We start from the raw sequence: 13192 nt of genomic DNA, 5'->3' as shown, positions 1-13192 counted from the left end.
ATCTATGGATGATAGTCGTAAAATAATTTAATTTCAACCACTTGAAAAATTATCGAACTAATATCAAAGTAAAGGCGAAGCTATAGGTGCCACTATTTCGCCAGAGCACAGCAACTCAGCACTTCGAAGGGAAAGCTATGCAGAGGGTGCTCCAATAAGTGTATCAACTCCAGTAAACTTGGAGTAGCAACTCATTCTTGTAGGGCTTATCTTGACTAGCAACGTTAACGATCGCTTTTGCGGCGGCGGCGCTCCCGGACGCCGTTGAGCCCAAAAAGAAGAGCAGCAATATCAAGTTCGCACCCACCTGCGCCATCCTCGCCTCCATGGCCTTTATCATCCTCGGCTATGGTACGTACGTGGTACCCATGCATCCTCTTTTGGTTCACGTCGTCGTAACCTGTTATATATATTGTATCTGACATTCTTTTGCTTAATCTGTAAGCAAATGATATTTTTTTTTCAGAAACGGGACCCACACTCATCCATTTGCAGAGACAATGAACGAGCGCCCCGGAGGAGCGTCGGGGATCGAACCCGGGTCACCCCCTGGGAGCTGCCTCCAGGACCAGTCGGGTCCGGCAAATGATATATATGTATGATTACTGATAATCTCTGTTCTTCAGACATTGGAGTGATGAGCGGAGCGTCGCTGTGCATCAAGAAGGACCTGATGTTCACGGACGTGCAGCTGGAGATCCTGATTGGCATCCTTAGCCTCTACTGGCTCCTAGGATCCTTCGCTGCCGCACGGACCTACGACTGGATCGGCCGCCGCTCCACCGTAGTCTTCGCCGCCGCCATCTTCTTCGCGGGCGCGTTGCTCATGGGCTTCGCAGTCAACTACGCCATGCTCATGGCCGGCCGCTTCGTGGCCGGCGTCGGGATGGGCTACATGATCATGATTGCGCCCGTGTACGTCGCCGAGATATAACACTTAGTTTTTAAAGAACAAATCAGATGCATTTCACATATATGACAGGATAAAATTTTTATAAATACAGTGATTTCATAAGTGACAACATAACATTATTATTATATAATATAAGGTTCATTACAGAAGGACTTGTATGTCTTAAAGAAAACACTACGATAATTTTCAGTAATAGCAGATTTTCTATCTATCTATAGGCGTTGTCCGGGGGAGCGCCAGCCTACGACATGATCTTCAAGTCGATATCTTCTTTCGCTTAGAACTCAGATCCATCGGCCGTGATGTCTTCGAAATCCTCACATTCTGAGCAGCATCAAAAGATTAATAGAAAGCAAGCGTGAGTACATGGAGTATTCAGTAAATATGAAAAAAATATGATATGAAGGATTAAATCCATGAAAGGCTTGACTTAGATTGACTGCAAGTATGCCAATCTAATCTACAACTCAAAAGACATAGCAAACCTATTTACTATGTGTGACGACACTACATTAAAAGGACAGCTCATCGGATTTTAATATATCATATATCCGACTACCAACTCATCGGGGTTCCATCACTCGATTATCCAAAACCAACCATCCAAAGTACCCACTAATTATGAAGAAGTCTAAGTCTGCTCTTGACCGTGAGCACGGCTGATCGATCATTTTTACTCTGTACAGAGTTTGCACACTTTACCTACGAGTCATGATTCCTGTTTTGCTTCACACTTCTGGGGTGTAGAGCCGGGATATCACTACAAGATCTTTACAAAGCGCCTCCAAATTCATATGCACCCACTAAGGTTTCACTGCTAATAGAGATTCCATCCACTGCAGAGGCTCCCTCTTGTACCACTCAACTATACACTGGTGTGTACAGAATAAGAAAGACATCTAATTAATTGGCCAGATCGTACCCATATAAGCCTCGTTGTTGCGCTGTTATGCTAGGTTACAGGCTTCACAAACCGGTCCTTAGGATTTACAACAGGTACTTGCATATCACCCAATGCACATACAATAGCCATACAAATCAAACCAACCTGCTTAGATCCCTACGATCAAAGTTACTACAAAAATTACCCGAACCGGTTCATGCTGCATAGAACATTATTCAGATTAATATTTATCCCACCCGATTTGACAGCACAACTAAGCATTTCTACTCTTAATACTCAAACTATGACACATGCGACAAGGACAATAGAGAAAGTACTAGTAGAACCTTAAACATGAGATTCGTATTGACAAGTATGCATCTAGAAACATAAAAGCTACACTTCCCTACAATGGGATCAAAGTGATCAAGGACACTTGTCTTCAACCGTTGGTTGTTCAAACTCCTCGAACGTCTCGTCTTGCAGGTTCATAAACTGCTCATCTCCTATAGCAATCGCGCACACCGGATACAAACAAACACAAATATCTAATAACAATACACAAAATAGTATCAACACACTATAAAAAGATTACTAACGGATAATACTCACTGCTACGATCGCGGGAGCGTAAGAATCATCTAAATCGGAACTCGTCTGAAAAAGTTGTGAGAGTTTTAAGCTACAAGGGCTTTTCTGAAAAAGTATAAAAGCTAAATTGTAAAAATAGAAAGTTTTGGGGACTTATTTGTAAAATTTAGAGACCTATTTGTAATTATACAAAAGTTCATATGGCTAAAAGTAAAATAACAGTCCTAACCAGGGGCATAACTGTGAAAACAGATAAGGTTGGGTCCTATATGTAAAATTACCTAATTTTAAATAATAAAGGAATTATTTTTTATTAAAAATTCTAATTATTGTGTCAGCATGCTGATTGGGCTAAAAAAGAGTGACGTGGCCATGCCACGTGGAACGAAGGTGCACGCGTGGCAAGGCTGGATTAGGGTATTTAAATCTAGGGCGCACGATCTAGATTTTACAGTTGAGATTTAAAACGCGAAAGGGGTATCCGTGCTTCTAATCTCGACCACACGCGATACATATGACGACCGACAACAGTTGGGGGAGAACAGCCGACCGGCGGTGGAGGGGACACGGTGCCGCCACTTCGGACATCGCCGGAATACGGCAAAAACATTGTCATCAGGCACGATTCACGACAGTGAGCGGCTGGGGAGAAAGAGGAGCGGACGACGAACCTGTTTTGGCGCATACCTTCGGCGGCGGGGCACGGGAGGGTGGTCGACGGTGGTGAAGACGACGGTGGCGCTCAGGTTGACGTCGGGGAGGCGCTCCGGTGGCCGAGAGGCGGCAGGAAGGGGTTGGCGGCCTTGCTCTCAAGCTTACGAAGCCGGTGAATCAGACGGCAAGGGCGGAGCGGCACTAGAGCGGCGGCGATGCGAGCTGGGGGGGGGGGTGCGGCAATGGAGATGAGCAGCGGGTAGAGCTGCGGATCAGATGAAAAGGAGGGGGAGACGCGCGGGAGTTGGATTCTATTAGCGTTTGGTTGGAATTCAGGCTCGGGGAGGTGACGCTCAAGTTCAACTCGGACTCGGCAGATGCGGCACGGACGTAGACGACGGGACTGACAGATGGGCCCAGCGAAACGGCGTCACATGAGATCTATCTGGCTTCCTCACGTCCTTCCCGGAGATTTTTTTTGAAGCGCATGGCAGGAGAGTTACCGTGGATGCATTAATAGAAGAAGAAAAGGAATAATTTTTTTGTACAAAACATATCACGAGATAGAGGAAAACACAAAACGAATAAACTACAACCACGCAAAGGCAACGTAAATGGAAAAAACACGCCCCCCGCAACAACCTCCTGAAGATGATGATCAACGTCGGCATCTGCCGGGCTACGTGTCGAACTACGCGTTCGCCCGCCTCCTGCTCCACCTCGGCTGGCGCGTCATGCTCGGCATCGGCGCGGCGCCGTTCGCGCTGCTCGTGCTCACGGTGTTCGGCATGCCCGAGTCCCCCCGGTGGCCCATCATGAAGGGCCGCCTCGCGGACGCCAGGGCTGCACTGGAGAAGACCTCTGACACTCCAGAGGAGGCCACCGAGAGCCTAGCTGACATCAAGGCTGCCGCCGGCAACCCGGAGGACCTCGACGGTGACGTGGTCACCGTGCCCGAGAAACGGGACAGAGAGGAGACGCGGGTCCGGACGGAACTCATCTTGTCCCCAACCCCTGCCATCAGCGCATACTGCTCGACTCTCGGCATCAAATTCTCCCAGCAGGCTTGAGGCATCGATTCCGTCATCCTGTACAGCCCGCGCGTGTTCAAGAGCACGGGTATCACCGACGACCACCGCCTCCTCGGCACCACGTGCGCCGTCGGCGTCACCAAGATGGTCTTCATCCTGGTGGCCGCGTTACTGCTCGACCGCGTCGGCCGGCGGCCTCTGATTCTGAGCAGCACGGGTGAGATGTTCAGTACATGCTAACTCTAAACATTTCCCTCTGTTCCAAACTGCATATTTCCTTCATACGAGATCGTGAGCGTTGCTCTTGTATCCAACGGCGTTACGCGGGCACATACCTTCCTCCAATCCCCCACCTCCCTTTCCTCGCTGGCTCCCCCCCCCCCCCCTCACCCTCTCTTTTCCCTGGCAATTCCAGGATAGTTTTGGCAGGCAGGAAGGGCCAAGAAATCAGAGGGGGAAGCGGGAGCGTGAGGAGGAGATGATCACCCGAGCGAAGCTCGTGGAGCAGCTGAGGGAACACCAGATCCGGTCGGCCCAGTCCTACTCTGCCGCCCTCGCCGTCTTCTCGCCCAACCCCCACATCGTCTCCAGGTCAGGCTTCCCTCAACCTGCTGATGCGATTCTCTTGCGAATTTGATGCGCTTAAATGTTAGTTCCATGCATCTTTCCGAGATTCAGCGTAGGGATCCATCAAATTCGCGCCGTAAAGATCGCACTTTTTATTTTTTTATCTTGTGCTTACTTGATCTTGTGGGTCTTGGCTGGTCTATATGGACCGTGGTTGCAATTTTATTTCTTTCTTACTTCCGGATGGTGACGACAGGAAGGGGTTTCTGGGATGTGCGATATGAATACGAGTAGTTAGAGATTTACTGCAAGAAAAAGGGTCGATTTAAGGCTCATTGGACAGACAGAAGAAAGTTCAACTGTAGGCACAATATCGTGGAAAATGTTTGAAGACTGATGTTTGAAGTAAAAGATATACTTTTTTGAAATCAGGACTGTTGTTATTGTGATATTAGATGGCAAGCTGGAAGCATGATGTGCGAAGTGTAAATTGAGAGATTGGGTATACTGATTATGTGAACTGTGAAGGCAATAGAAAGCTGCTGTGCTTCGATGGCATTTGGATGAGACTGATGAATTGCATCAATTGCTTTTGGAGTCCAATTTTTCCCACCAGCATAGGGGGGTGTACTTGAATAATCAACTCATGAACATTGACGCTGTTCAACCATGGAGATTTGGCTGGTGGTTTCTTCTGCTGCCGCAGAAAGCTATTCTTGAAGAGGCAAATAAAAAGAATTATGAATAAATTGGAGACCACCACTACCACATTCCTAAAATTGTGACAAAAACTCGTTCCAGGCTTGCGTCAGCCCTGACAGCATTCAAGCCAACTGACCTAGGTCCAGATATAGCCCAAACGCTAGTAGGCTCAGCCAACTGCCATGACCTGGCCCTAGATCCAGGCTCAAGCTGAGCCAAGCCTGTTGAGCTCGGGTTGGGCTGGGCTCAATTTGCTCAGGTCTAGCTTGTACCACCTCTTCAGTTAAATCCGTAGACTCCGAATTATGACTAATATGTTGGTAATGTTGCATAAGGTTAACACTATTAATCCATATCCCCTTAAAGTAATTGTAAAGAGAATTTTCTAAGATGACATGGGATGCCATGTAAACCATGTTTAGATTTGTTGATTGTGTCGCATGTTACATGGTAGCCAATTCATATTTCAAGTTACTTGGAGCGTATACACGGTATGTCACATGGTCTGCAACACCAGTTGGAAGGCCTACATGGCAGCCAGCCAGCCACATCACCTCTCCTTTGCTGCCTGTATAACGGGTGGATTGAAGTGCTACGTAGTGCATGTTTTGTGTACTGTCAAATTTTTTTCATAGTTCAAGAACCTAACTGAAGAACGTGATACTGTTCAGAGACATTTAGTCCATTTGTATTGTTTCTTTCAATTGCACTACAGAATGAGGCTTTTGGTGATGCATTGGGTTACCGGAGCTTTGTTGCATGAATGGGAGTTTAATCTGGATATGACTAAGGGCTTGTTTGTTTTAGCTTGGAATTCTGAAAAGTAGCTTCTACATTGTAGATTTAAAAAAGCTAGATTGTAAAAAGCTGAGGGTTGTTTGGCATCCTAGATTCTGGGGTGGGTTGGATGTTTGCTTTGGTTGCGTAATGTCCGTAATACCCCTAGTTTTTCTGAGTGTATATTTATGTCTATTTAACATTTTCTTTCATATATGAAATGAACTTGCAGATATCTCAATCTGACCCGTGTTCTGAATCCACCCAATTCCTGCGATTGATTCTTGTTTTAGCAATTTCAGTTCATTTAGAATCAGATTTGAATTGGTTGTGATAATTTGATCCTTAAATCTACCATCTTACAATTTTGGAGTACCTGTTGTTTGAGGTTGTTTATTCAGTGTGCAGAGCTGGAGGATTCTTGTGCTTTGCATTTTAATTTGGGGTTCCGGCTTGTCTCTGCTTTATTCTGTATAAAATTGATGGATGCGATTGGTTCTTTGGTAAAGAGTGCGCTTATTCAGAGATGCACCGCATAATTGTTGCGTACGCTGCTGTTCCTCCATGTAAAAGTGCCGTGAACTTATCGATTTGCGTAGGAATCATGGAGGCAGGCGTGTAAACGTGGCAACGCTGTCTGCATTTTAACTATCAAAACTTCTGCACACAGACATGCCAAATGCTCAAACTAGAACTGGAAGAAGCATGCAGTTGTTGCTGCATGTTCAGCTCATATGCCTGCCCCAGCAAAAGGATTACTACCATGCTACTACCAGTCTACCACCGCCACCACTCATTACCTAGCTGTGGCAGAAGTAATGACTGCCACCTTACACAGATCTTTAACCGCGGCAGGGAAAGGATAGGGAAATAGATACAGCAAGCGAAGCCAAAAAAAAAACTACACAAATCTGCATGTCAGCATAGAATGAATGTAGTCGTCAGTAAGATGAGGATGAAGTGAAAGCTAGCTACTACTTTTAGATTATATATGAGCTGTGTACGTAGATCATCTTTTTTGGATGTAACATCTGAATTGCCAGACAGAAAACAAAGAGATACGACGGTCATTTGGTTCACCAGCTCCTGTCGATTTACACCAACTCCAACATATATCATATTGGCATGCAGTTGCAAGTAGTGTAGTTGACCAACTGGGAAAGGTCAAAGTCAAAGGATTAAACGATGCTGACGTTGAGGACGACGTAACAATACAATACCGTTACCAATCGAGTTAAGATATGACATTTAGCGTTCGTCAGTTCTCAAAGAAAATCAAGAAAGGGATCTCAGAGAAAGCAAATAGATTAAAGGTCTTCAGAGAAACATGCAAAACCATGCTCAATTTCTTCTGAATAATGCGGAAGGGAGAAAATCAAGAAAGGATCTCAGCCTCTCAAGCCAGAGTTGGTACATGCGGAAACCCGATCAGGTCACCCGAGGATGCCATGCCTGGGGTGGCTGTGCTGATCCTGCAGCACCATACTCGGGCATCCACCGGCGCCGTGAGAGGAGATCGGGAGAAAAACAAAAGAACGGTTCAGTCTATGATGAGTGGCATTGGTGGGTAATTACAGGAGGCTTGTGTGGGCACTTTTATTTTTCCTAAAGTCACAATTTGCAAAAAGCTGGTGAGAGGCAGCATGTAGATTGTGGTAGAAAAGGAGGTTAGATTTTGAAAAGCAGATTCTACAATCTACTTGTTTGCTTTAGCTTTAGCTTTTAAAAGCAGCTTTTCAGAATCCAAAATTAAAACAAACAGACCCTAAGGATGAAAGCTAATAGTAGGAATAGCGTTTTAAATTTGCCATTTTATTGTCAGTTAATGTGGGACTAAAATGAACCATTTTTCAAGACGGCGGAAAGGAAGTGTGACTCAGCACAAAAACCTGAACATGTGAAGAAGTACTAGTTGTAGGATGCGCAGGTCAATATGATTTAAAGGAATGGGCAAGCTTTGTCCTGTTAGTAGTAACATTTACTATAAATATGAACAGATCCTTAATGCTCTAGTAAAGAAATAATGGTTGAATGATTCTGGATTTTGTACTTCTTAGCAATTGAGACAATTAATGCCCTATTGTATTTGAAAAGATTGACTCAGGCCTGAAATCTCAAAAGGATAAAAAGGGAACAAATTTATGGCCTGGCAGCAACAAGGGCTTGGACTTAGGAAGTTATGAACAGCAAAAATAGTAGATACTGCATATTTCTCATGTTCTTGATTATGATCTCTAGTCGTTTCTCCTTATATCATCTTGTCCCACTCTCTATTCCTGAACTCTGAGCAGCAGGATAGCAAGGTAGGCAAAGTCTGTTTCTGTTCCTGCACATCTTTTCAACTGAAAATAAAAAATTGTGCAGTTCAATTTAAGTAACTTTCAAGTGATCTGCATTTAATAGCATTTTCTCATATTTTAGCATATGTTGATGTTCTCGGAGCTACTAAATTCAATACTCCATATCTATAGATGAATGAGAAGCACTGGTAACCTTCTAATGCTAATTAGTCACCAAAAGAAAACTAACTTTTGTGTGTGTCATAAACACTTACTGCACTGCTTTGCATATCAATTTGGGAAGTACAAAAGTTTGTTGGCACAAGCAAGTATCCTCTCCCAAAACTCACTTTTGTTTCTCTTGCAATTGCTTGACTCTCCTTTTCCATAAATCTCTTACTGGTTTCACTGCGTATCAGTTTGTTTCTTCTATGTATAGTACCCTCATTGAGACTGAGGGATATACTGATATACCAGAGGTGAGCCTACATGGAAGCAAGCCAGTGAGTGATGTTATTTTTCCGAGAATGTAAGCCACTGAGTGATGTTAAAAGGGTGCTTTTGTCAGCACTGTAACGTGAAAATTTGTTTTCTATTTCTGAAGTGGAAACATCTGTATTTACTCAGTACTATCTTTGCTAAGCCTATTATTCAGTGAACCATTGTAATATCTCTGTGCAGCGTTGGTTGCTTTCATCATAGATAAGTCTTACGCTACTTAGTGCTATATAAGCAAAGCCTTTTAGTCAGTGAACTGTCTTCAGTTTATCTCTGTTCAGCTTTTGTGGCGATATTTATACATGAGTGTTTCACTACTTGGTACTATCTAAACCAAGCCCTGTAGTCAGCAAACCTCTTCGGTTTTCTCCTCAGCAGCTTTGGTAGCACACTAGCAGTTTTCATGCATGAGTGATTCGCTAATCACTACTGCATTGATGCTCAGAACTGCCTTGAAAAATTCAAACATTTACTGGAGCCAGAATAAGTTGTGCTCAGTACTAAGCCATCTAATTTGGTATGATACAAACCTGTCATGATCAAGTCCTTGTAGCCTCCATATTAATAAATCATGTACTGATTGAAACTAAGCTTGTTTTGTTGATAGTGATGCCCTTTTTGGTTCTATTTAGAACAAAGAAATATCATTGTATCATAGCATCCCCTATCCTGAAATGTATTGGAGAGGCGGTCATGAAATGGATTCCTGCTGTGTCGAGCTATTGTATGTAAAGTAGTTTAGTTGATGAGAATGAACTCAAGTATTTGCATCTTGTAAATCCTAACTGATATTTTGGTTACTGGAAAAGCTATCTTATGTTGGTTATTTATATCCTGTTTGTGCTTAAGTTATGAGGCCAATGTAATTGCTCTCACATTTAGTCATCTTTTAATCAGTTATACTTAAATCCATTATCTTTTGTTTCACAGGAGGGATCTGAAGGTTGCTCTCATCTATGCTGTCTTGTTTTGTTTTCTCATGGTGTCCTGCTATGTCGCCCTTTACTTGAAATGGTTCAGACTTTCAGCCATGTTTGTATTTTTTGGAATCCTTCTTCCAGTAAGTCTCAAAACCTCTAGGCATAGAAGGCTCAAGAGGAAAAGAGAAAGGAGATTGTTGTTACCTCTGTCTATGTGAATATGTTTTGATATCTTGTAACATTTCAGTAGAATTACTCAACTACAGATAGGAAAATTCCTGGCGGATTACTCAATCGTCACCCCCAGCCTACGCTCTCCAAAATGTTGTCTGTATCACTGCTTGCTGTTATTACATATGGGCCGACACTCCCGTCCTAGTTTCCGCCTTTTCTTTCTCCAACTTCATCCTTTGACAGATAATGCATATTGTTAGAATATCTGACAGCAAATCTTGGACAAATCTCGGAACTTGTTTATCCAGTGCATTTGCTTGTGGTTGCAATCATGTGAAATATCTGGTCAATTATGGCGTCGGTTGGAATTAGCTTTCGTTCAGTGTGCTTAGTGAGCTGCTTTGCCAGTTTCTAGGCCTCGAGCCTCCCATAGACCCATCTGTGAATATGGTATCAGTTGCTGTTATTTTTCTCCCTTTTCTGTTTCTGTTGACGGCCCAGCATCCACTCAGCTGCTGTTCCTGCAATTTGATGTTCTCTGTTTGTTCAGTCTATTCCTCCCTGACGGTTGCTTCTGTGCAGTGTTTCGACTTTCGAGCCCGAATGACCTGGCAAAGGCAAGTCGGCAACCCCAGGGTAATGTACATTAGCTGCTCAGGCCGGACACAGTTCAGCTCAGACGCACTGTTGCTGGTCACATAGTTTCAAATTGCTGGATGATCCTGCCTGCTTTCCGAGAGGATAAGACGATCTCTATCACTGGTTGGGCACAGCACCACTGACAGTCTTGTAAGTTGTAACCCGGAATGCGATTTGTGACATGATGTGTCGTAGGAGCATGGGTTATCCGCAACTGCTCCTCTGTCACGAGACGGCAGCCTCACTCACGGCCGGAGGGTCGAACTGGTTCCCCATCTCGCCGATGCCACTGGCTAACCGGCCGTTGCGCTCCCCACCCTCGAACGCCCGCTGCCTCGCACGCACGCCGGCGCCACCCGCCCGGCACAGGTCGAGCACGGACGAACGAACGAGGGGACCGCGCCCGCGCACCGCGGGGCTCCAGTTCCACGGTCCAGGCGCTCCGCAACCGGGGTGAGCCGTGCACGTCGGCCCAGCGCAAGGCACTCGGCTAGTCGGCTGCATGTCCGTTTGCCGCGCGCGTCGACAATTACTGCGCGCTGGCCGCCTGGCCCTCCTCGTCAGCACCCACCGCACGGCTGTGACGCGCGTGTGCCCACCGAGTTGGGATCGCATCGTCCCCGCGAATCTATTCTGGCCCGCGGACGTTTGATATGTACTGCTCGTCCGGACCTTTTTTTTGACCCATCTGCCGTACATTTCGGAGGAGGAAACCTCTTCTCCCGTGTTTTCTTAGATCATCTTTAATCATATTTTTTTATTTAATTTTTTTCTTGATTTTTCTCATCGTTCTCCTTCCATTGAGGGAGGCACGCCGGCAGCAGCATCCTCCTCGCAGTCGCAGAGATCACATAGCAGACGCAGGGGCCGGTGCGCAGCACAACCGTTCGTTCTGCCCTTACCAGAGTTCCAGAATTAAGACTCGCCGGGGACAAGCACGAAAAATCTAAGCTGCTTAGTTCATGCACGTGCATGTATGTATAGGCCCAGCTAGCTTAGTGCTTGCGTATTTTGACCTGCTTCGTGTGCACTACTACCGCACTCTAATCCGGCGTAACCTACCCATGCATGTGTCAATGTACTCATCATGTAACGCACTCATTTTAGTTTAAGCGGCTGTGCACTTGCACTCTCCATTCGCCACGCTTTTCTGCCACCACTCTACTTTGGATCGCAGTGTTCAAGTTGGGCAATGTGTCCACTACTCGCTCTATGACCCTCGCGCATCTTTTTATCAGCAAGGCCTGCACCCCGCAGAGCCACGTTCGCTTCATGCACAACGACGATATCAGTGTCTTTGACGACCACCGAGTCTCTTCTCCATACGTGAAAAAAAGTTATGAGTGACAAGTGATAATCGATATTAATGATGAGTCATGTATCCGTTATTTTTATCGTGTCATTAATAATATATTATTAGTAACAGGTGATGATCCGTCACTAATGAGATTATTAGTGATAGATGATGACCCATCACTAATAAGATTATTAGTGATAGGTTATAATCGTGACCTGTCATTAATATTCAGTTAATTTATCACTAATGACTAAACATTAGTGAGGGTTATAATTTTAACCTGTCACTAATAACGAAACCCGTCACTAATTTTTGTATTTTTTGATAAAAAAACATTTTTTTTCACTCGAGCAATCGTGTCCGTCGCTGTTTGAACCCTGCATTCGCGTGCTCGACCGAAAGCTCCTCTTGCGGCAGATTAGCGAAAAGGCTGAGCATTTAATTGTGCCGCACGAGTGCCCAATGGATGCTAAGTTGCTACGATCAGGCGGGCCAAATTGAGCTTTGACAAGTGCCTGCAACAAATGATGGCCTGTCCTTTTGAGCTCCTGCGACGCAACTCGGCACACTTCAGCTCGCACTAGAGGGTTTCTCGTCTACCTTTTCGTCTAACATGGTCACCTCTCGCCCACACATCAACTAGTGGAATGGTAAGCTGATAGCATCTCCAACAATTCATATCAGGTAGTAATATAAATGTTCGCGTCATATTTTTGTCTACCCGGTAGAGTATTAATATAAGAAGAGAGAAAAACTAGTTAACAATTCATATCAAGTAGCTATATAAATGTCCGCATCATATTTTTGTCTATTTGGCAGAGGATTAATATGAGAAGAGAGAAAAACTAGTTCCTAACTTGTAGTCACTCTATATCGTATTTCAAGGCATATGCGGACTTTTAATATTCTATTACATATGGATCTATATTAAATTAGGAAAAATGATATAGTTAATTCATTAAAAATATTATCTAGTGTGTTATCTATAGATGATATGGATATATTTTATAACTCGTGGTTGACTATATTGCTAGAAACGCTCTCATGAGTTACCCGTTGATCATAGGCGGCCGTTTGTCTGTTGAGCAGTCGACACATCTTTGTGCACTCGCGTAGTTGCATTTTTAGGCAAAAGCAAAGTGTCGCATATGGATGGAGGCCTCCTTTTTTCTTGCCCCGACCGGCGTCATCTTTTATTCATGCACATTCATGATGTCAAGTGACATCAAACCATCTTTATTTCTTTCCCCGACTATTGCTGTTCCAT

At 44.6% G+C, this 13192-nt stretch overlaps 1 pseudogene; it reads left to right on the top strand.

Annotated features, from left to right (window-relative positions):
* Positions 1 to 311: 311 nt before the first annotated feature.
* On the top strand, positions 312 to 9957 carry LOC133910476 (polyol transporter 5-like; annotated as a pseudogene).
* Positions 9958 to 13192: the final 3235 nt, after the last annotated feature.

Source organism: Phragmites australis, chromosome 3 (genome assembly GCF_958298935.1).
Source record: "Phragmites australis chromosome 3, lpPhrAust1.1, whole genome shotgun sequence".
Classification (NCBI taxonomy): Eukaryota; Viridiplantae; Streptophyta; class Magnoliopsida; order Poales; family Poaceae; genus Phragmites; species Phragmites australis.
Note: the sequence above shows the minus strand (reverse complement) of the source record. Positions and strands in the feature narration are given on the sequence as shown.